Raw genomic sequence first — 24,879 nt, 5'->3', positions numbered from 1 at the left:
TTATCATTTATGGAGTGTCTCTTATGTTCCAGGTACTATATATCACTGAATACCCCTAACAACTGTAGGGGGTAGGCATGGTTACTCCCATTATTCAGATGAAGAAGCAAGCCATTATTATTTTCCCTGATCTTATTCTCTCTCTGAATGTTACCACTATACAAGTAGTCTTCCAAAATAGAAAACTGGAGATTATTAAAATTTCTTCTCATTCATCCCTATAGCCAATGACTAAGTCATGTTCTTTTCATTACCTAAATAGTCTTATATCCATTCCTTCTCACCCATCCCTATGGTATAGTTTGTTTAATTTTATTTATTTATTTATTTATTTTTGAGATGGAGTCTCACTCTGTTGCCCAGGCTGGAGTGCAGTGGCACAATCTTGGCTCACTGGAAACTCCGCCTCCTGGGTTCAAGCGATTCTCCTGCCTCAGCCTTCTGAGTAGCTGGGATTATTGGCGTGCACCACCACACCCAGTTAATTTTTGTGTTTTTAGTAGAGGTGAGGTTTTACCATGTTAGCCAGGCTGGTCTCGAACTCCTGACCTCAAATGATTCACCCACCTCAGCCTCCCAAAGTGTTGGGATTACAAGTGTGAGTCACCACACCCGACCCATATGGTATAGTTTAAATGCATGGTTTCCTCATCTTTTTTGAATAATTCAATCACCTTTTGGCTAAGCCCTATCTCTAGTTTTATCCCCTCCCAATTCACCAGAATGATCTTTGTGAAATAAAAACTGATATCTATTTCCTTACTGGGATGTATGAGTTAGGGTTGTTCATGTTTCACATAATAGAAACCTTATCTCAAACCTATTCAGTAAGGAAACTCAACCAGAAAACTTCTTGGCTCATGTCATGGGAAGTTCAGAGAGAAGGTAGTGTTTGCTGAATCTAGCCTCCAGCACCATTTCCCTGCAATTCTCTCATGTCTGTCTCTCCACTATCAGTTTCGTTCTTCAGGCTAGTTGAAAGGTATCCACAGTAGTTTTGGCACTCACACTTATAGTATGATGTCCAGTGAGAGAGGAAAAACTGCCCCTTCTTGTGTTTCAGTCTTGGGAGTGAAAAAATTTTATCTGGAAACTGTCAGAAAACTTAAATTGTATTAGCTCATATTTCACCATATGTACAATTTCTGACCCTATCTCTCTGGTTAAGGGAATGCGATCCAGGGATGGGTTCAGGTCTGAGATCCTGAGCCAATCACTGACAAGGAGCATGGGATTATTAAAGTAGCTTAGAGTATTCAGAATATGCTCCCAGAGCTGGGGGTTCAATCTTCCATACCACTTGGATGTTACACAACAGAAGTGGGTAAAATTGATGTTGAGTAGAAAATCATGGGGTCACTACATGGATAAGGTCCAAACTCTTTTGCCCAACTGACAAAGCCCTTTGAGTTTTGTCCTCTGCTTACCTCTCAGGACTCATTCCCTGCCATTCTCCTTTGCACACTTAAAATTGAGCCATATTGAACTACCTGTACTTCCTGAAAAAGAACATGCTTTTCCAGATGACCATACTTTTCATATATCTAGATCTACATTTGCATCTTTGCATACTTTCTACTTCCCGGAATGCCAGCCCCCTTTGACTAACTGATAAACACATCTTTCAACATCAAACTCAAGTGTCCTTTCCTATATGAAGCCTTCCTCGATCTCTTGGACAAATTTAACCAATGAGTCCTTTGTGCCATTGGTTACCTAGTTCACACTTCAAATATCTTTTCTTTCTTTCTTTCTTTCTTTTTTTTTTTTTTTTGAGACAGGGTCTTCTTGCTCTGTCTTCTGGGCTGGAGTGCAGGGCACTGTCATGGCTCACTGGAGCCTTGACCTCCTGGCTCAAGCAATCCTCCCACCTCAGCCTCCTAAGTAACTGGGATTATAGGCACACACCACCATGCCCAGCTAATTTTTTAGTTTTGTAAAGATGAATTCTTGCTATGTTACCTGGGCTGGTCTCAAACTCCTGGACCCAAGCTATCTGGCTGCCTCAGCCTCCCAGTGTTGGGATTATAGGTGTGAGCCACAGTGCCTGGCCCACACTTCAAATATTGTAGTTATCTCACTGATGCACAATTATTTGTTTTTGTTTTTGTTTTGGTCTCCTCAACTAGATTGCAAGCTTTTTAAGGACAGGTACTATATCTTCTGTCTTTTTCTACTGCCTAGTAGAGTTTCTAGCACATTCCAAATACTCATAAATATCTCTTGAATGAATGAAGCATGCCCTCAGCATCATTGTTTCCCCTCCTCCTTTAGGTTCCCCTTGCTTAGTGTCACCAGCCCTGGCCAGTCTCCCCAGTGCTACTTTGTTGGTGCCCAGATCTTGTCATTATCAGGCTTAGGTGTAAGATAAGACCTGTATTGGGTCTTACACCTAGGAGCTGTTACCTCTCTAGTAAGCTAACTCACCAGGTGAACAAAAACACTTATATGTGGTAACACTAAAAAGCTGGGAGACCGCCTCCCAGATTTGTGCTTGTTACTTCTTTCACCACATCCCTCAGTGATATGCCTCTGTCTCTTTGTGTCTCTGATAGGCAAGAGAACAGGCTGCAAGACAGATTTAGGTCCCTCCGATATCTGGATTACTGGAATAGCCTCCTATTGTCTCTCTGCTTATAGTTTTGCTCTTTTTCCATCTATTCTCAACATAACCATCAAAGAGATCTTTTAACAGTTTAGTCAGGCAGGGTGCAGTGGTTCACACCTGTAATCCCAGCACTTTGGGAGGCCAAAGTGGGAGGATCACTTGAGCCCAGGAGTTCAAGACCAGCCTGAGCAATATGATGAAACCTCGTCTATACAGAAGATACAGAAATCATCTGGGCATGGTTGTGCACACCTTTAGTCCCAGCTACTTGGGAGGCTGAGGTGGCAGGATCGCTTGAGCTCTGGAGATGGATGCTGCAGTAAGCTGAGATCACACCACTGCACTTCAGCCTGGGTGGCAGAGACCCTTTCTAAAAAAAAAAAAAAAAAAAAGTTTAATCAGACCTTGTTTTTCCTTTGCTCAAAACCCTGCAAATCATTTCCCCTTTCACTTACAGTAAAAGTCAAACGCTCTACTAGGCTACGAAGCCCTGATGATCTGTTCCACTGCCCCGCTCCTCTCTGGCCTCATCTCCTACCCTGCCTCTTGCTCACTCAGCCTCAGCCACCCTGGCTGCCCAGTCCCTCTTAAGCACACTTGGCGTGCCTCAGAAACAAAGCCTTCACACTGGCTGTTCTTGCTGCAGGATGGCTCCTTCTGCAGATTCACATAGCTAATTCTCTCACCTCCTTCAAGTCTTTGTTTAAATGCTGTCATCTCAATGAGTCCTGCCTAGATTGCTCCTCTGAAAATTGTAGCTCCCCTCACCCCACCTTTAGGCACTCTTGGTTTCCCTTACTGTGCTTTTTAAAATTAAAACATAATGTTTTATTAATGCACTTATAACTTTTGTACCTACTATATAATTTACTAACCTATTAAGAGTATTGTTTGTGTCTGAATTCTCTGGGTAGAACATAAGCTGAACGAAGTCAAGGACCTTAATTCTGTTCACTGATGTATCTCAAGTTCCTGGAACGGTGTCTGTTCTATGGACTCACCAAAAACACCTGTGAAATGAATGAATGAATAAATGAATGAACGAATTATGACAGCTTTAAATTATGAATTTATGAATGAATGTTCATAATTCATTCATTCATTATGAAGTGAATGAATGAATGATGACAGCTTTAAATATGCAGGTGGTTCTTTTGAGAACAAAAGGGACACGGATTTGCATAATTCAAGGATAGAGTACATTTCTGATACTTACAATGGGGAGTCAGATACTTATAATGGGGAGTTATGTTTACAGAAAAGCTCAAGGAAAAAAAATCCTGTATCTTTTTACCCAATTTTATCACAAGCTTATGAAATGTAGCTATTGAGCAGTGTTAGAATAGACATATGTTGTAATCACGGCTGTTAAGTATAAAATTATCTGAAATGAGAAAGAATATTCTGCCAAATCATTTACATATATTCTACACTCGCTGCATCCTCTTTAACACTTTAGAATCCAGATTCTATCTTTTTAACTGTTTCTAATAACAATATTTGTGCATATTTATACTCGGTCTGCTTCCAGCCTTTTTTTTTTTTTTTTAGCTCCCCAAGGCATCTGATAAAAACCTCTAGTTTAAGAACAACTTATTTAAGACAAGAACTCTATCTTAACACATTTTTTTTGTCCCTAGCACCTAACACACAATATGTACAGAGCAGGCATTCAGTAAATGCTAACTGAATGCAGGAGAGGAGTCTCACCATCCTCTAGGACATTTTCTGCATTATACCGCAAGAGTTACTCTTCAACATAATAGAGGTGTTTGGCTTTAGCATTCTTGAATGGTATCAACTCCAAATACATAAACTGTGAAACTTAAATATGTACATTGTGAAAATCAAATTTTTATCAAGATATGAAACACTACCATTATCCTTAAAATTTATTTGTGTCTCATCCCAGTCAATTTCTGCCCCAACCCGACCAGAAACAAACACATTTCTGATTTTTCTCACCGTAAATTAGTTTTGACCTTTGGAAAATGTCCTATAAGTGGAATCATAAGGTAAGTAATCTGTGTAAGTCTTTTGCTCAGTATAATTTTGCCAGTTATTTTGTTTAAGATATTTGGAATTATGCTCATGAGTGAGACAGGTCTATACATTTCCTTTCTTGAACTATCCTGGTTTTTGTATCAAGATTATGACTTATGTCCCCATGTTGCTCTCTTCCTTTTGTTTAATAGCTAATACAATGACTGGTACTTAGTAAGTACAGAAGAATATGAATAAACAAATGAATAAACAGAGCTATAATAATTACATAATTGCCTTGTTATAACAAGCTCCTAGTCTTTGTCAAATTCTATGGTGGTTCAAATGAAAATATCAATACCTTCAAAGTTAACACTGGAAAATTAATTTTGACCAGATCCCAATGATGAATTTGTTAATTATGATAATGTAATAGTATTTTAATAATAATAAACCATTGTTGTTAACTTACTGTGGCTTACACTAATAATTGCCACCCAATATCCACCTTCCTTACTAATTAACACCTTCCTTACTAATAGAATCCTGATTTTAAGACAATGATGTGCACAAAGAAAAAGAACTTCACACACCTAGCCTCTCTTGCAGCTAGGGGTGGCCACACTACACAGGTCTGGTAAATAAGACCTTGATACATAATTGGCAGGGAATTGCTGGGAAGTTGCTTGTCTCCCATAGACATTGCATCTTCTTCCCTGTCGTTTCCTTATTCACGTATGGAATACAAACATAAATTGAAGATGAATTAGCTATGTTGTACCCATGAAGCAACTGAGACAATGAAAACCAGGTGCTAATACAGATGCTCCTTGGTTTACGTCCCAATAAATCCATCATAAGTCGAAAATATCGTAAGTCAAAAATGCATCAGGGTGGGCACAGTGGCTTATGCCTGTAATCCCAGCACTTTAGGAGGCCGAAGCAGGAGAATTGTTTGGTCCCAGGAGTTTGACACCAGCTTGGGAAACACAGTGAGATGCCATCTCTCAGAAAAAAATTAATGTAGTACGCCTAACCTACAGAACACCATAGCTTAAGCTAGCTTACCTTAAACGCACTGAGAACACTAATGTTAGCCTAGAGTTGGACAAAACCATCTAACACAAAGCCTATTACATAAAAAAGTTTTGAATATCTTATGTAATTTATTGAGTACTGTACTGTAAGTGAAAACACAATGGCTGATGAGTACTTGATATACAATTTCTACTGATGCATACCATCATGAAGTCCAAAATTTTTAAGTCAAGCCATCAAAAGTTAGGGTCAGTCTATATGTTAATTGGGCTATAGGCTAATTGGCTGTGACAAAGAGACTGAAAGTACAGTGTCTTAGATAAGAGAGTTTATTTCTCTGTCTCTAGAGTTTGCAATTCAGGCCTCTGCCATTCACGATGTGGCTTCCATCTCTGTGATGAATGCATTTTCTTCACCTTCACCATTTCATGGCCTTTGGGAAGGGGGGTAGAGACCAGGAAAGCACACACCTGGTTCTGATGATGTTAAGACCCAGAGGGGTACACATTATTTCCATTCATACCCCATTAGCTTCTACTTAGTCACATGACCTCACCGAGCTGAGAGAGAGGCCAGGAAATCCAGGTAAAATTCTATTAGTAACAGAAGAACAAGAGAATGGATGCAGAGGGACAGAAACAGGTCTACCTCACTAATAATGGCACAGCAGAAAGGCAGAAGGCTCCTGGGTCCCTAATGGCATAAGAGAAGTCCATTCTGGCTTTCTACTGCCTTCCCCCAGCCTTCTTGTTCCATAAGAAAAATAAATCTCTGTTTGATTAAGCCTCTGTTACTATTCTTGTTTTTTATAAGATGTACTGTTTATTTGTTATAGCAGAATTGTTTTTTATTTTTGGTAAAATATGCATAACATATAGTTTACCATTAAAGCCATTTTTAGTTGCACAAGTAGATAATGTTAAGTACATTCACATTGTTGTGCAACCATTACCACCAACCATCTCTGGAACTCTTCTTATCTCGCAAAATTGAAACTCTATACTCCTTAAAAAACTCCCTAGTCTCTCCTTTCCCCAGCCCCTGGCAGCCACCATTCTACTTTCTGTCTCAATGAATTCGATTACTATAGGTACCTTATGTAAGTGGAATCACACAGTTTTTGTCTTTTTGTGATGGGCTCATTTTACTTAGTATTATGTCTTCAAGGTTCATTCATGTTGGAGCACATGTCAGAATTTTCTTCCTTTTGAAGGCTGAATAAAATTGCGTTATGTGCATACACCACCTTTTTTTTATCCATTCATCCACTGATGGACACTTGGGTTGCTTCCACCTTTTTGAACATTGTGAATAATGCTGCTATTAACATGGGTATACAATGGGTACACAAACACTGCTTTGGGACCCTGCTTTACATTCTTTGGGAGTATATAACCAGAAGTGAAATTGCTAAATCATATGATAATTCTATTTTTAACTTTTTGAGGAACCACATTCTGGTTTTCACAGCAAGTGGGCCATTTTACATTCCCACCAACAGTGCACAAGGATTCCAATTTCTCACAAACACTTGTTCTTTTTTTTTTCTTTCTCTTTTTTTATGGTGGTCATCCTAATGGATGTGAGATAGTTAAGCCTCTGTTATTTGGATTCTCTCTTACATGAACCCAAATGCAGTTTCTGACTTATATGCCGTACAACATTGTGTAGATATCACTAGATTTAATCTTCAAAATCCTAAGGCAACTACTATTATCCCCATTTTTCAGACAGAGAAACAGGGGGTTCAGTGACTTGCTTAAGGGTACACAGTTAGTAGAAAAACCAGGATTTGAAATTAGCTCTGAATATTTTTTGGAGGCCCTATTTTTAACAATTCTAATTGCCTCCCTGCTTTTTGTCTGGATTACTTTGTGATTATTTACTACATAAACTATTCGGTTCACTATTCTGCCTCGTTGCTGCAATGTAAAGAGTTGGTGAATGAAGAGGTGAGGTGGGCAGGGGAGCTGTGGAAGCATGTGGGAGAAAAAAGTTGTGGTCTTGGTTCTGCCTCTAACTGGTCTGAACCAGTCTTTCTGAGCTTCTGTTTCCTCATCCGCAAAACAAAGGAGTTTGATTAGATGATCTCCATGGTTCCCTCCAGCTTAACATCACTGATAGTTGCACTTCAAGGGGGATGGGAGTGCTAACGGGAGGGAAGACAAAACGAGAAAGTATTTGACTGAGGATAATTATTGGGGGCAATGAGAGTGAAAGTGAAGAACAGATAATTCAGTCAATGAAGCAGTGAAATAGGTAAAAGGGAGAAAGCCACACCTGGGAAAATCATCAGGTATGTCAAAATGTGTTGTGGGTCTCTTGTTTGATAATAAAAAAAGAGAGTGTTTGGAATTAAAGAAATTGAAAAACACACAAAGATTGATCCCCTAGGTTCTGGAAGAATTATTTGATATTTAAAATCAGAGTCCTGGACATTCTTAAAGTTTGACATTTCTAGTTCTAGTCAATTCAGTTTGTGTTTTACCAGTCCTATTAGCTTAACATTCTTATTTTTTTCATTCTATTTACTTAAAATAAGGTATCTTGATTATTCCTCCATATTAATGGATTTCAAGTGATCCCCCTCATCAATGTAGAAATGTACCTGAAATATCCTAAGCCCGTGGCTGTCCACATTTCTTGTATTAAGAGAAGCCTGCTGGCCAGGTGCAGTGGCTCTCACCTATTATCCCAGCATTTTGGGAGGCCAAGGTGTTAAGGATCACTTGAGCCCAGGAGTTCAACGTCAGCCTGGACAACATAGTGCGACCTCATCTCTACAAAAAAAATTTTAAAAATTAGCCGGGCATGGTGGTACATTCCTGTAGTTCCAGCTACTTACGAGGCTGAGGTGGAGGGATGCTGATGTACCAAGAATATGTATATAAGAAGAAGAAAAAAACAAAAAAGAAAAGAAAACTAAAAGTCAGGTGTTCTTGACTTACTACACACAAATGTCTAAATTAGGATTTCAGCCAAGTTTCAGTGGAACCCAATGGAACCCCAATGGTCCAGCAAAAAATTGTGATTGAAAAACAAACCTATCATTTTTGGTACATTATACACTGCCCAATGCTAGTGCTCACAGTGATGGACAGTAACCCAAAACTATGTTAGCAATTACATTAAGAGGTCAACCTATGGGGTCAGCCCCATAGGTTGGCACAGGGTAAGGCCATGTTTATTTAGTTGGCTCATTGTCAGTTTTTGATGTGATAATTGGTGATTGCTATATTGCACAGAGGGAAGGACCGGAGACTGATGACATCAACCTCTCCCTCCCAAATTGTCTCGCCCAATCTCTCTTACAAGCTACTAAGCCACCAACTGCTTTTATGGGAGCAAATTTCATCAATGTAATAAAAACTCGGCCGGGTGTGGTGGATCAAGCCTGTAATCCCAGCACTTTGGGAGGCTGAGGCGGGAGGATCACCTGAGGTCAGGAGTTCGAGACTAGCCTGACCAACATGGCGAAACCCCGTCTCTACTAAAAATACAAAAATTAGCTGGGAGTGGTGGTGGGCACCTGTAATCCCAACTACTCCAGAGGCTGAGGCAGTAGAATCGCTTGAACCTGGGAGGTGGAGGTTGCAGTGAGCCGAGATCGCGCCATTGCTCTCCAGCTGGGTGACAGAGTGAGACTCCATCTCAAACAAACAAACAAACAACTCACAGGGAATTTTTTATTCTAAAGGAGGGACATTTATGTGCCATGATTCAGCTACTCTTTGCAGCTTTGCCATTGTAAACATTGCAAAATGTGGATGATTTCGGTTGGAAGTAAACTGTATTGTGAGGTTTTCATATTTCTTTTTTTTTTTTTTTTTGAGATGGAGTCTCGCTCTGTCGCCCAGGCTGGAGTGCAGTGGCGCGATCTCCGCTCACTGCAAGCTCCGCCTCCCGGGTTCACACCATTCTCCTGCCTCAGCCTCCCGAGTAGCTGGGACTACAGGCGCCCGCCAGTACGCCCGGCTAATTTTTTGTGTTTTTAGTAGAGACGGGGTTTCACCGCGTTAGCCAGGATGGTCTCGATCTCCTGACCTCGTGATCCGCCCACCTCAGCCTCCCAAAGTGCTGGGATTACAGGCATGAGCCACCGCGCCCGGCCTCATATTTCTTATAATATTCTCATTTATTTATAATGCTCTTCCATTTTAAATTAGCAATTATGTTTTACCAATATGTCTGATGGTCACATGTGGCATTTTTTGAAGTTGAGTTGTGAAAATGTTAGTGCTAGGCCTAGGCCTGTGGAAAGTTCTGCTAAGACTAGCAATAAAAAATTACTACCTTCTGAATCACTTCACTGTACTAGTACAATAATGACAATGACAGAAGTTCATATTTAAAATGGAAGCTGATTATCAATAGGTTTTACATAGGATGATAATCCAAACTGTCCATTGTTGAATGCCTCCCAAACATATGTCCACATCCTAATTCCTGGACCTTATGAGTGTTGTCTTATTCGGAAAAAGGGTCATTGTGGATATGATAAAGTTAAGGATTTTGAAATGGGGAGATTATCTTGTATTATATGGATGGGCTCTAAAGGGAGTCAGGTGTTCTTATGAGAGGGAGGCAGAAGGAGAGTTGACACAGGAGACAGTGATGTGGAAATGAAGTAGAGTTAACAACCGCAGGTTCCAGGAATAACTTTAGGGGCCATTACTTAGCCTACCACATGCAGTAGGAAAAACTGGGAAGCTCAAACAATACAATAAATCCACGTATTGATAACAAGTTATATGACATTGAGGATATTTCGTGTAGAAAAAACTAGAGAATGGCCGGGCGCGGTGGCTCACGCCTGTAATCCCAGCACTTTGGGAGGCCAAGGTGGGTGGATCACAAGGTCAGGAAATCGAGACCATCCTGGCTAATACGGTGAAACCCCATCTCTACTAAAATACAAAAAATTAGACGGGCGTGGTGGCATGTGCCTGTAGTTGCAGCTACTTAGGAGGCTGAGGCAGGAGAATTGCTTGAACCCGGGAGGCGGAGGTTGCAGTGAGCCGAGATTGTGCCACTGCACTCCAGCCTGGGTGACAGAGTGAGATTCCATCTCAAAAAACAAAAAAAAACTAGAGAACACAAATTTTTTTTATCTAGGATGATAAGTCAACAGAGTTCAAATATAAATATGCGTAGCAGTTTTAGGATTTTAAATGATGGCAAGATTTGCTGGGTGTGGTGGCTCACCCCTGTAATCCCAGCACTTTGGGGAGGCCGAGGCAGGTGGATCACCTGAGGTTGGGAGTTTGCGACCAGCCTGACCAACATGAAGAAACCCCGTCTCTACTAAAAATACAAAATTAGACGGGCATGGTGGCCCATGCCTGTAATGCCAGCTACTTGGGAGGCTGAGGCAGGAGAATCGCTTGAACCTGGGAGGCGGAGGTTGCGGTGAGCTGAGATCACACCATTGCACTCCAGCCTGGGCAACAAGAGCGAAATTCTGTCTCAGAAGAAAAAAAAAAGATGGTAAGATTTAAGAAAATCTTTTCTGCTGCAAAGAACTGACTGAAACAAGAAAAGGCCAGGAAATATGAAGTATTCATTTTTGTGTCTAAAAAGGAAGGTATGGGCAGGGTGCGGTGGCTCATGCCTGTAATCTCAGCACTTTGGGAGGCCAAGGTGGGCTGATTGTGGGACTTTGCATTGGAGCTTAGTGCTGCCCTGTCACAGTGGAAGACAACACAAGGCAGAATTCTGCCAGCACCCATGGAGGTAGCATTTAGATCAGCCCTGGCAGGAGGAAATTGAGTTCTGGCTGGCTCCACCACTGGCTGAGTAAAGTGGCCTGGGGCCCAGAACAAACTTGAGTGGTAGCCAGACCACTGGGACTACAGTTCCTGGGCAAGCGATGCTGCTGCACTGAGCTTGAAGGCAGTAGATTTGGTGTGTGTGACCCAGTGAGACACCAGGAGTGGTGACCAAGGTAGTGCCTGTATTATCCCTCTCCCAACCTCAGGCAGTACAGCTTAGGGAGAGACTTCTTCTTGGGCAAAGGTAGGGGCAGAGTACAGAGGACTTTGTCTTGCAACTTTGGTACCAGCTCAGCCAAAGTAAAATAAAGTACCAAGCAGATTCCTGAAGCCACCATTTCAGGCCCTACCTCCCAGACAACATTACTAGGTACACCCTGGGCCAGAAGGGAACCTGCTGACCTGAAGGAAAGGACCCAGTCTTTACAAGATTCATCACCTGCTGACTAAGAAGCCCTTGGAATTTGCATATACATCAGTGGTAGCCAGGCAGTAGTTACCATGGGCCTTGGGCAAGACCCAGTACCGTACTGGCTTCAGGTGTGATACACAGCAGTAGCAGCTGTGGGGGTCACAGGAGTGCCTGCATCATTCCTTCCTCAATTTCAGGCAGCTCAGCACAGAGAGAGATTCCTTCTGATTAGCGGAAAGTGAGGGAAGAGAGTGAAAGACTTTGCCTGGTAATCTAGGGAATTCTCCTTGATCTTACTGAGGCCAACCAAGGTGATTCCTCTGAGTCTGCAAGAGTCACAATGTTACTGAGCTCGAGGGCACCCCTAATGCTGATAATGGCTGCAGCGATCACAGTCTCACATGACAACACTCAACTCCCTTTCAATAGATGGAAAGTCTTCTCAAGAAAGACAGGTACAAACAAGCCCAGACTGTGAAGATTGGAATAAATACCTAACTCTTCAATGCCCAGATATTAATAAGCATCACAAGCATCGGGAACATCCAGGAAAATATGACCTCGCCAAATGAAATAAATAAGATACCACTGACTAATCCCAGAGTGATGGAGATATGTGACCTTTCATTTTATTTATTTATTTATTTACTTATTTTTAATTTTTTTTTCTTTTCTTTTTGAGACAGAGTGTCGCTCTGTCACCCAGACTGGAGTGCAGTGGTGCAATCTCGGCTCACTACAACCTCCGCCTCCTGGGTTCAAGTGATTCTCCTGCCGCAGCCTCCCGAGTAGCTGGGGTTACAGGCATGTGCCATCATGCCCGGCTAATTTTTGTATTTTTGGTAGAGACGGGGTTTCACCATGTTGCCTAGGCTGTTCTTGAACTCCTGATCTCAAGTGATCTGCTTGCCTCAGTCTCCCAAAGTGCTGGGATTACATGTGTGAACCAACGCACCCGGCTATATGTGACCTTTCAGACAAAGACTTCAAAATAGCTGTCTTGAGGAAGCTCAATGAACGTCATGATAACACAAAGCAGAGAAGGAATTCAGAATTCTATCAGATAAATTTAACAAATAAATCAAAATAATTTTAAAAAATCAAGCAAAAGTGCTGAAGCTGAAAAATTCAATTGACAAACTGAAAAATGCATCAGAGTCTCTCAACAGCAAAATTCATGAAGCAGAAGAGAGAATTAGTGAGCTTGAAGACAAGTTATATGAAAATACACAGTCAAAGGAGAAAAAAGAAAAAAGAATAGAAAAGAATGAAGCATGCATATAAAACCTAGAAAATCACCTCAAAAGGGCAAACCTAAGAGTTCTTGGCCTTAAAGAGAAGTTAGAGATAATGATTGAGGTATAAAGTTTATTCAAAGAAGTAAAAACAGGCCGGGCATGGTGGCTCCTGCCAGTAATCCCAGAACTTTGGGAGGCCGAGGTAGGCGGATCATTTGAGGCCATGAGTTTGAGACCGGCCTGGCCAACATGGTGAAACACCATTTCTACTAAAAATACAAAAAATTAGCTGGGCCATGGTGGTGCACGTCTGTCATCCCAGCCACTCAAGAGGCAGAGGCACGAGAATCACTTGATCCTGAGAGGCAGAGGTTATGGTGAGCCAAAATCGCACCACTGCACTCCAGCCTGGGTGACACAGCAAGACCTGCCTCAAAAAAATAAAAAAAAAAGTAACAACGGAGAACTTTTCAAACCTAGAGAAAGATATCAATATTCAGGTACAAGAAGGTCATGGAACACCAAGAACACTCAACCCTAATAAGACAGCCTCAAGGTATTTAATAATCAAACTCTCAAAAGTCAAGTATAAGAAAGGATTCTCTCACGCCTGTAATCCCAACACTTTGGGAGGCCGAGGCAGGCGGATTACGAGGTCTCACCATGGTGAAACCTCGTCTCTACCAAAAATACAAAAAATTAGCTGGGCGCGGTGGCGGGTACCTGTAGTCCCAGCTACTCGAGAGGCTGAGGCAGGAGAATGGCATGAACCCGGGAGGCAGAGCTTGCAGTGAGCCGAGATCGCACCCCTGCACTCCAGCCTGGGCGATGAAGCGAGACTCTGTCACACAAAAAAAAGAATTCTAAAAGCAGTAAGATAAAATAAACAAACATATAAAAGAGCTCTGATACATCTGGTACCAGTCTTCTCAGGGGAAATCTTACAGGCCAGGAGAAAGTGGAATGACATGCTCAAAGGGCTGAAGGAAAAATTTTTCATTATGGAATATTATAAACAGCAAAAATATCCTTCAAACATGAAGGAGAAATAAAGTCTTCCCCAGTCAGACAAAAACTGAAGGATTTCATCAACACGAGACTAGTCCTACAAGAAATGCTAAAGGGAGTTCTCAATCTGAAAGAAAAGGGCATTAATAAACAACAAGAAATTATATGAAGGTATAAAACTCATTTATAATAGCAAGTACAAAGACAAAAACAGAGTGGTATAATACTACAATTGCTTACATAAACCACTCATATCTTGAGTAAAAGGACTAAGAGACACGTATCAAAAACAATAACAACAACTTTTTAAGAGACAGATAGTATAAAATGTTACAGAGACAACAAAAAGTCAAAAAGAGGGTGGTGGTGTTAAAGTGTAAAGTGTTTTAGTTTTCTCTTTGCTTGTTTCTCTTTTTTTGTAATCAGAGTTAAGTTGTCATTAATTTAAAATCATGGATTGTAAGATATTATTTGGAAGCCTTATGGTAACCTCAAATCAAAAATCTGTAACAAATACATTAAAAGATAAAAAGCAAGAAGTTGAAACATATTACCAGGGAAAATTACTTTTACACAAAGTAAGGCAGGAAGGCAGGAATGAAGGAAAGGGAAGGGGAAGGGGAAAGAAGGAAGGAAAGACCAACAAAACAACCAGAAAGCAAATAAACAAAATGACAATAGTAAGTCTTTACCTATCAATAATAACACTGAATATGAATGTCCTAAATTTTCCCATCAAAAGACACATAGTGACCAGGTGTGGTGGCTCACGCTCGTAATCCCAACACCTTGGAAGGTCGAGGCAGGTGGATGGCTTGAGCCCAGGAGTTCAAGACCAGCCTGGGCAACATGACAAAATTCTATCTCTACCAAAAAGAAAAGAAAGAAAGAAAGAAAAAATTAGCCTGGCATGGTGGTGTGTTCCTGCAGTCCCAGCTATTCAAGAGGCTGAGGTAGGAGGATCATTGGAGCCCAGGAGGTTGAGGCTACAGTGAGCTGTGATTGTACCAATGCACTTCAGCCTGAGTGACAGAGCGAGACTGTTTCAAAAAACAGAAAAAAAAAAGACATGGAGTGCTTAAATGAATAAAAAATAGGACTCAAAGTATATGCTGCTTATAAGAAACTCACTTCATCTACAAAGACATTCATAGACTGAAAATGAAGGGGTAGAAAAGGATATTCCATGTAAATGGAAGCCAAAAAAGAGCAAAAGTAGCTATATTTACATCAGATAAAATATATTTAAACATGAAAGTGTAAAGAGAGACAAAGAAGGTCATTACAAAATGATAAAGGGGCCATGCGTGGTGGCTCACACCTGTAATCCCAGCACTTGGGGAGGCTGAGGCAGGTGGATCACCTGAGGTCAGGAGTTTCGCCAACATGGTGAAACCCCGTCTCTACCAAAAAATACAAAAACTGGCCGGGCGCAGTGGCCCATGCCTGTAATCCCAGCACTTTGGGAGGCTAAGGCGGGTGGATCATGAGGTCAACAGTTCGAGACCAGCCTGGCCAAATGGTGAAACCCCATCTCTACTAAAAATACAAAAATTAGCTGGCCGTGATGGTGGGCACCTGTAATCCCAGCTACTTGAGGGGGTTGAGGCAGGGAGAATTGCTTGAACCTGGAAGGCGGAGATTCCAGTGAGCTGAGATCATACCACTGTGCTCTAGCCTGGGTGACAAAGCAAGACTCCGGTCCAAAAAAAAAAAAAAAAAGGATAAAGGGGCCAATTCAGCAAGAGGAGATGATTGTAAGTACACATACACTCGACACTGGAGATATATAAAGTGAATATTATTAGCGCTAAAAGAAAGGCCTCGATACAATAATAGAAAGGCCTTGATACAATAATAGCTGAAGACCTTAACCCCCACTTTCAGCACTGGACACATCATCCAGACAGAAAATCGACAAAGAAACATCCAACCTAGGGGAGGGATAGCATTAGGAGAAATACCTAATGTAGATGATGGGTTGATGGGTGCAGCAAACCACCATGGCACATGTATACCTACGTAACAAACGTGCACGTTCTGCACATGTATCCCAGAACTTAAAATATAATTAAAAAAAAAAAAAAGAGGTCGGGCATGGTGGCTCACACCTGTAATCTCAGCACTTTAGGAGGCCGAGGCAGGCGGATCACAAGGTCAGGAGATCGAGACCATCCTGGCTAACATGGTGAAACCCTGTCTCTACTAAAAATAGAAAAAATTAGCCAGGCATGGTGGCACACACCTGTAGTCCCAGCTACTCGGGAGGCTGAGGCAGGAGATTCACTTGAACCCAAGAGGCGGAGGTTGCAGTGGGCCTAGATTGTGCCGCTGCACTCCAGCCTGGACAACAAAGCAAGACTCCGTTTCAAAAAAAAAAAAAAGAAAGAAACATCCAACCTAATCTGCACCAAAACATGGACCTAAAAGACGTTTACAGAACATTTCATCCAACTGCCGGAGGTTACACATTCTTCTTGGCACATGAATCACTCTCAAGGATAGACCATATGTTAGACCATGAGACAAGTCTTAAACGTTTTTTTTAAAATTGAAATCATATCAAGTATCTTCGCTAACCACAATGAAATAAAACTAGAAATCAAGAACAAGAAGAACTTTGGAAACTATACAAACATATGGAAATTAAACAATATGCTCCTGAAGGATCACTGAGCCAATGACAAATTAGGAGGGATATTAAAAAATGTATTGAAACAAATGAAACATGGAAACACAACATAACAAAACCTATAGGATACAGCAACATAGTACTAAGAAAATTTTATAGCAATAAATGCCTACATCAAAAAACTAGAAAAACCTAAAAAAAAAAAAGTCGTGTTACCTGACTTCAAATTATACTACAGAACTATAGTAACCCAAACAGCATGGTACTAGCATAAATATGGACACATAGACCAATACAGCACAATAGAGAACCCATAAATAAATCCACACATTTACAGTAAACTCATTTTTGACAAAGGTGCCAAGAACATACATTGGGGAAAGAACAATCTCTTCAATAAATTGTGCTGAGAAAACTGGATATCCATATACAAAAGAATGAAACTAGACCCCCATCTTTTGCCATATACAAAATTGAAATCAAAATGGATTAAAGGCCAGGCATGATGGCTCATGCCTATAATCCTAGCCCTTTGGGAGGCCGAGGTGGGCGGATCACTTGAAGTCAGGAGTTCGAGACCAGCCTGGCCAACATGGCGAAACCCTGTCTCTACTAAAAATTAGCCGGGCACGGTGGCATGCACCTGTAATCTCAGCTACTCAGGAGGTTGAAATGTGAGAATCGCTTGAACCCTGGGGGCGGAGGTTGCAGTGAGCCAAGATCATACCACTGCACTCTAGCCTGGGTGACTGAGTGAGACTCCAAGACTCCATCTCAACAACAACAAGAAAAAGGATTAAAGACTTAAATCTAAGGCCTGATACTATAAAACTACTAAGAGAAAATGTTGGCTAAACACTCCGGGACATTGATCTGGACAAAGATTTCTTGAGTAATACCTCAAAAGCATAGGCAACCGAAGCAAAAATGGACAGATGAAGCTAAGAAGCTTTTGCACAGCAATGGAAACAATCAACAAAATAAAGAAACAACCCACAGAATGGGAGAAAATGTTTGCAAACTACCCATCTGAAAAGGGATTAATAACCAGAATATATAAGGAGCTCAAACAACTCATTATGAAAAAAAATCAAATAATCCATTAAAAAAGTAGGCAAAATACCTGAATAGATGTTTCTCAAAAGAAGACATGTAAATGATCAACAGGTATAAAAAGAAAATGCTCAACATCACTAATCACAGAAAAATGTAAATAAAAATTACAATAAGATATCATCTCACTCTGCCCAGTTAAAATAGCTTTTATCCAAAAGATAGGCAATAATGAATGCTGGTGAGCATGTGGAGAAAGAGGAACCCTTGTACACTCTTGGTGGAAATGTAAATTAGTACAACCACTGTGGAGAACAGTATGAAGATTCCTCAAAAAACGAAAAACAGAGCTACCATACCAGCTATCCCACTGCTAGGTATATACCTGAAAGAAAGAAAATCAGTATATGGAAGGAATACCTGCACTCCCATGTTCATTGCAGCACTATTCACAATAGTCAAGATACAGAATCAACCGAAGTGCCCATCAGTGGATGAATGCATAAAGAAATATGGTACACGTGCATAATAAAATATTATTTGGCCATTCAACAGAAAGAGATCCAATTATTTGCAACAACATGGATGAACCTGTAGGGCATCATGTTATGTGAAATAAGTCAGGCACAGAAAGACAAATTCCACATGTTCTCTCTCATAAGTGGGAGTTAAAAATTATTTTAAATGAACTCTTGGAGACAGAGTAGAATGATGATTACTAGAGGATGGGAAGGGTAGTAGGGAGGGGATGCAAAAATACAGTTAGAGTAAGTACAAAGATACAGTTAGATACGATAAATAAGATCTAGCATTCATAGCACAATAGGGTGACTATAGTTAACAATAATCTATTGTAAGTTAAAAAATAACAAAAATAGTGAAATTTGAATGTTCCTAACACAAAGAAATGATAAATGCTTGAGGTGATGGATACCCCAATGACTGTGATTTGATCATTTCACATTATATGCTTGTTGCAAATCATCATATGTACCCCATAAATATATACAACTATTATGTGCCCATAATAATTAAAAATTTAAAACTTTTTTTTCTTTTTTTTGAGGCTGAGTCTTGCTCTCTCGCCCACGCTGGAGTGCAGTGGCGTGATCTCAGCTCTCTGCAACCTCCACCTCCCAGGTTCAAGCAATTCTCCTGCCTCAGCCTGCCAAGTTGCTGGGATTACAGGTGCCCACCCCCACACCTGCCTAACTTTTTAAAAATTTTTAGTAGAGGTGGGGTTTCACTAAGTTGGCCAGGCTGGTCTCCAACTCCTGTTCTCAAGTGATCCTCCCACCTCTGCCTCCCAAACCGTTGGGATTACAGCCGTGAGCCATTGCGCCCGGCCAAAATTTAAAGCTTTTTGAAAATCAGAAAGAACTGCATAACAAAATTGAACAGTATTTTGTCTTCTTTCAATCCAAGTGTGTGACTTGGTAAGGGATTTTTTTTTTTTTTTTTTTTTTTTGAAACGGAGTCTCGCTCTGTCTCCCAGGCTGGAGTGCAGTGGCGCGATCTCGGCTCACTGCGAGCTCCGCCTCCTGGGTTCACACCATTTTCCTGCCTCAGCCTCCCGAGTAGCTGGACTACAGGCGCCCACCACCACGCCCAGCTAATTTTTATATTTTTAGTAGAGACGGAGTTTCACCGTGTTAGCCAGGATGATCTTGATCTCCTGACCTCGTGATCCAACCTCCTCGGCCTCCCAAAGTGCTGGGATTACAGGCGTGAGCCACTGCGCCCACCAGGGATCTTTTTTTCTAATGCGTCTACTCTTGGCTTTGAGAGACAAGAAAGAGCTCTGTAAGGTATAATCTGTTCATATACAAAAGATGAGATTTACTGACCTGCTCCTAGACAAGTTCTGGAATTTGGTAAAATGAAAATATCCTGCTATTCATAGAAAAACAATAATTTGCTTCAGTTTTTTTTTGGTTGTTGTTTGTTTTTTTGTTTTTTTGTTTTTGTTTGTTTTTTGAGACAGAGTCTTGCTCTGTTGCCCAGGTTGGAGTGCAATGGCACAATCTTGGCTCACTGCAACCTCCACCTCCCGGGTTCAAGCGATTCTCCTGCCTCAGCCTCCATAGTAGCTGGGATTACAGGTGCCCACCACCACGCCCAGCTAATTTTTGTATTTTTAGTACAGATGGGGTTTCACCATATTGGCCAGGCTGGTCTTGAACTCCTGACCTCAAATGATCCACCCGCCTCAGCCTCCCAAAGTGCTGGGATTACAGGAGTGAGCCACCACACCTGGCTTTGCTTCAGTTTTTAACTACTTAAATCCATTAGAATTTTTTATAGTATAGAAAGTATGAAGAGTAAAGACAGAAATTGTCTCATTTTACTGGAAAATGAAATCCATGTATGCTTATCTTAAACTCAGAATTCAATATTCAGAATTAAACTTCAACTCAGAATTATTTGTGCAATTAAAAACAAGCCTAAGTTTCACATTAAGGAAGAAAATTTTTTTTCATTTTTAGCCTCAAAAATAACAATTTTGGCTGGGCATAGTGGCTCACGCCTCTAATCCCAACATTTTTGGGAGGGTGAGGCAAGAGGATTGCTTGAGGCCAGGAGTTTGAGACCAGCCTGGGCAACATAGCAAGACCCTATCACTATTATTAAATAAATGAATAAATAACACTTTTATGCAAGAAATCAATACATGTATATAATGATTTTGTCACTGCCACGCTTACATTTAAGCTTGATCATGTCACTCAGTAAGAAAATGTTCTCTTTTAAGTCTTGTACAAAATTGTATCTTATACTAGATTTTTATTCATATGGGTTTTGTTTATGATTTTCATAGCTTACCTATTCAATAAATGTTAATAAAATTTTATGTTGTGAATAATATTAATCAAAATAAATGTGCAGTCTTTGTTTAAGCTAAATCAACCAAGCCTACCTTTAGAAAAAAATCAAACACCATTTTGGCTTGTCAGTTATTTAACAGAAATTTGTCATCTGCCTTCTGAATTTTATTTTATTTTATTTATTTATTTATTTATTTGTTTGTTTGTTTATTTATTTTATTTTGAGACAGAGTCTTGCTCTGTCACCGAGGCTGGAGTGCAATGGCGTGATCTTGGCTCACTGCAGCCTCTGCCTCCCAGGTTCAAGTGATTCTTCTGTCTCAGCCTCCCGAGTAGATGGGATTACAAGTGCCCACCACTTCACCCTGCTAATTTTTGTATTTTGAGTAGAGATGGGGTTTCACCATGTTGGTCTGGCTGGTCTTGAACTCCTGATCTCAGGTGATCTGCCCGCTTTTGCCTCCCAAAGTGCTGGGATTACAGGTGTGAGCCACCATGCCCAGCCTGCCTTCTAAATTTTAAAAATTCATGAAAAGAAAGAGATTAATTTTTAAAAAGGTAAGTTAAGCTTAACTACCGATTTTTTTCCCAGAAAGGTTGGCTATAAAGTAATTATTAGTTTTAGATAGGGTGAAGAACTACTTTTGCCCATCAAATATGTTATAATATACCCCATTAATATCTTACATAGTAGAAATTTATTATAAGACTTTTAGGCCCACTTGGATAAGGTAAAAAATCAAGCACATTTCAACAAAGGAAAAACTAAAGTTTTCTCTATTTATACTAATGACTTAGATTATAGTTATCCTTTGTAAGGAGGGAGAACCACGCAAAAGGTATACTAATAAGTCAGCCAAAATAAGCAGATCTATAGAAAACTAACATTGTCTACTAAACAACATTGACCATCATCTACAATTTACTGATAATGTAAGCCATAGATTTAATAATTTTTATGTAGGGTTTCCTTGAGACTTGAAGATTATTATAAGCATTCCTCCAGGGTAAGGAGATTGAGAAATGTTAGGGAGAGTCTAGTTACGAGTCAAAAACCACAACAGTAATTGGAGCAGGAAAAACTTTCAAAAATGGAATTATTAAGAAGTGAAAGATGGTTAACTAAAAGGTATAAAAGGGGATTTCACAAAATACAGGAATGGCAAATACAGGAAACAGCTACCATCCATAGGGTTAAGGGAGAAGATATCTAAGGAGGAAACTAAGAATTTGGAAGAAGATACTCATCCCATAAGGTCAAGACTCAGATCTTGTTAGAGTGTGGCTACAGTCCAGCCTGGTAGGCAACAGAAAGTTTGCTGGAGTCCTGGTGGGCCAGGAAACTGAGGGTAGGTCTGTTAACATCCTCTGCTAAGAACTGAAGGCCAGGCTTTGGAATTGTCCTGCTGCCACTTGGAGAGATGGCTGAAAGCTTTATTAAGAGAAGAGCAAGATTTTGGCGGGGAGGGGAAAGAAGAGGTTTTCCTTGCCTTTGCTCAGCCATATAACATTAAAGGATTTTTAAAAATTGTGTTGCTATTCCTCATGAGGATTGGGATGTGCGATAGGCAGAATACTAATCTATCCTTTTCTATGGCACACCAATTTTTTTTTTTTTTTGCCTAACTCCTACCAATACTGTCTATATTATAACACAGCTCCAGCACAATGAAAAAAAAAAAAATAAAACAATACATCTCTCTCTGTCTATTCCTCTCCAAAGGAATAAATACAATATAAAAATCTATAAAAAGATATATTAAAATATACAATACCATATTATAATAGAACATAGTAATTTAGCAAATGACTTAGTATTACATCACACAAGAACCCATGAAACAAAAAGGATTTAATGGAAACCTGCCCAGACTGTAAGAACTAGAACAGTAATTCATAAGCAGAAAATAAAATGTTCAGAGGAAAAGCTGTTGGCATTTGAAAGACTAATGCAGCTCTTAATGCAAATTAATAATGAATGCAGTTAGTTTGTGACACCATGTAAAATAGTGACAAGTGATGGTGTAAAACAATCTGAGTTTATATATCTTGTTTGTGATTTCCATTATTTCAGGATCAGGAGTAAAAACAATGTTTTTGAATATAGAGACAATTCTCGATTATCTATAATCACACAGTTTCTGGATTATCAAGGTCCTTAAATTTTCCTTGGTTTTGCTAACCATCTTTTTTTTATATATATATACTTTAAGTTCTAGGGTACGTGTACACAATGTGCAGGTTTCTTACATATGTATACATGTGCCATATTGGTGTGCTGCACCCATTAACTCTTCATTTGCATTAGGTATATCTCCTAATGCTATCCCTCCCCCCTTCCCCCACCCCACGACAGGCTCCGGTGTGTGATGTTCCCCTTCCTGTGTCCAAGTGTTCTCATTGTTCCATTCCCACCTATGAGTGAGAACATGTGGTGTTTGGTTTTTTGTCCTCGCGATAATTTGCTGAGAATGATGGTTTCCAGCTTCATCCATGTCCCTACAAAGGACATGAACTCATCCTCTTTTATGGCTGCATAGTATTCCATGGCGTATATGTGCCACATTTTCTTAATCCAGTCTATCACTGATGGACATTTGGGTTGGTTCCAAGTCTTTGCTATTGTGAATAGTGCACACGTATGTTTATTGTAGACCATCTTTTCACTGTTTATTGCCACTCTCGCCAGAAGATGGAGAACAAAGTAAAGAGGTTGTGAAGTCCAAATGACTCAAATGTCACCATCACTGAAAGTGGCTTTTCTCAGCATTAGTTGGTGCTGGGAGAGAAAGGGAGGTTGGTGCTGGGAGAGAAAGGGCGGAACAGAAGATGTTGAAATAAATTCCCTGGCCGGGCATGGAGGCTCACGCCTGTAATCCCAGCACTTTGGGAGGCTGAGGTGGGCAGATCACGAAGTCAGGAGTTCGAGAGCAGCCTGGCCAACATAGTGAAACCCCATCTCTACTAAAAATGCCAAAAATTAGCCAGGCGTGGCAGCACCCACCTGTAATCCCAGCTACTCAGGAGGCTGAGGCAGGAGAATCGCTTGAACCAGGGAGGTGGGGGTTGCAGTGAGCCAAGATCGTGCCACTGCACTCCAGCCCAGGCAACAGTGCAAGACTCCAACTCAAAAAAAAAAAAAAGAGAAAGAAAGAAAGAAAAAAGGAGAGAAAGAAAGAAAGAGAGAAAGAAATGCCCTGCTCTGCCTAGTGCCCTTTTCTTTTGCCTCTTCTTCCCCCACCACCTTTGCCTCTCCCTCATCCTTCCCGTCTTTCATCCTTTAGTACCCTTCAATTCTACATGAAACAATCTTGGTCCAGGATTGATAATTAGAAAAAAACAGCTGAAGACTTCCCTACCTGGAAGAAGGATAAGGTCCCTAGGTTCTGTAGTGGGTGAGCTGCGGGCCTGGGTTCTTCCTTCAGATGTTACAGATGCTTCTGCTTGGTCTGGGGAACAGCAACGCAGCAAACCAGTAATGTGAAGCTACAAAGAAAAAAATAATCATTACATAGGAGGAAACAAGTACTGAAAAACAATCCATCATCTTGCTGTACCAGTGAAGACTCCAGACTGCAGCAATCGTCCTACACTTGAGACTTCCTCTAAATATAGAAAAGTACAGACTGCTGTTCCAGAGGGAACCTTAGGGCTTATCTTGGAGCTGAGACTCCAGGTGGAGACTGCCAATCACTGCCACCTAACCCTCCGGCTACATTGTCTGTCTCATATGTCTCACTTGTTTGGGAAACTCTCATCTCAGTCAGAGGGTAGTGGCAGGAGATGAAATAAATAAAGCCCCAAATCTCGACCTTGACTCATGAACACATTAAACCTTTTTGGGACTCTTAATTTGTTCTCATGTGGCCCCAGCAATGGGCCAAACACCTTTAATCTTGTAAGGCAGGTGTGTTTCACTCACATCAGTTTCTCTGTTCTCTACCTTCCTCAGTTCTATTTCTTTTTTTTTTTTTTCTGAGATGGAGTCTCGCTCTGTCGCCCAGGCTGGAGTGCAATGGTGCGATCTCTGCTACTGCAACCTCCGCCTCCTGGGTTCAAGTGATTCTCCTGCCTCAGCCTGCCAAATAGCTGGGACTACAGGCGCATGCCACCACGCCCAGTTAATTTTTGTATTTTTAGTGGAGACGGGGTTTCACCATGTTGGCCAGGGTGGTCTCGATCTCCTGACCTCGTGATCCTCCCACTTCAGCCTCCCAAAGTGCTGGGATTACAGGCATGAGCCACTGCGCCCGGCCCCTCAGTTCTATTTCTAATTGTCTTTCCTCCTTAAGACATGATGCCCTTTGTTAA

At 40.8% G+C, this 24,879-nt stretch overlaps 1 protein-coding gene across 5 annotated transcripts in view; it reads right to left on the bottom strand.

The window, feature by feature from the left end:
- The window catches only part of SH2D1B (SH2 domain containing 1B), a 92,483-nt gene extending 68,272 nt beyond the window's left edge, over window positions 1–24,211 (bottom strand). The window contains exons 1-3 of one of the 5 annotated variants that reach the window (XR_008549034.2): window positions 23,928–24,211; window positions 3,484–3,618; window positions 2,861–2,978 (exon numbers count right to left, since the gene is read on the bottom strand). The gene's annotated coding sequence lies outside the window, so the exon portion shown is untranslated. The remainder of the gene's footprint in view (window positions 1–2,860; window positions 2,979–3,483; window positions 3,619–23,927) is intronic. The other 4 variants (XR_008549035.2, XR_008549032.2, XR_010151986.1 and 1 more) reach the window with 4 other exon arrangements.
- Between the last annotated feature and the right edge of the window lie 668 nt (window positions 24,212–24,879).

This window comes from Pan troglodytes, chromosome 1, assembly GCF_028858775.2.
Source record: "Pan troglodytes isolate AG18354 chromosome 1, NHGRI_mPanTro3-v2.0_pri, whole genome shotgun sequence".
Lineage (NCBI taxonomy): Eukaryota > Metazoa > Chordata > Mammalia > Primates > Hominidae > Pan > Pan troglodytes.
Note: the sequence above shows the minus strand (reverse complement) of the source record. Positions and strands in the feature narration are given on the sequence as shown.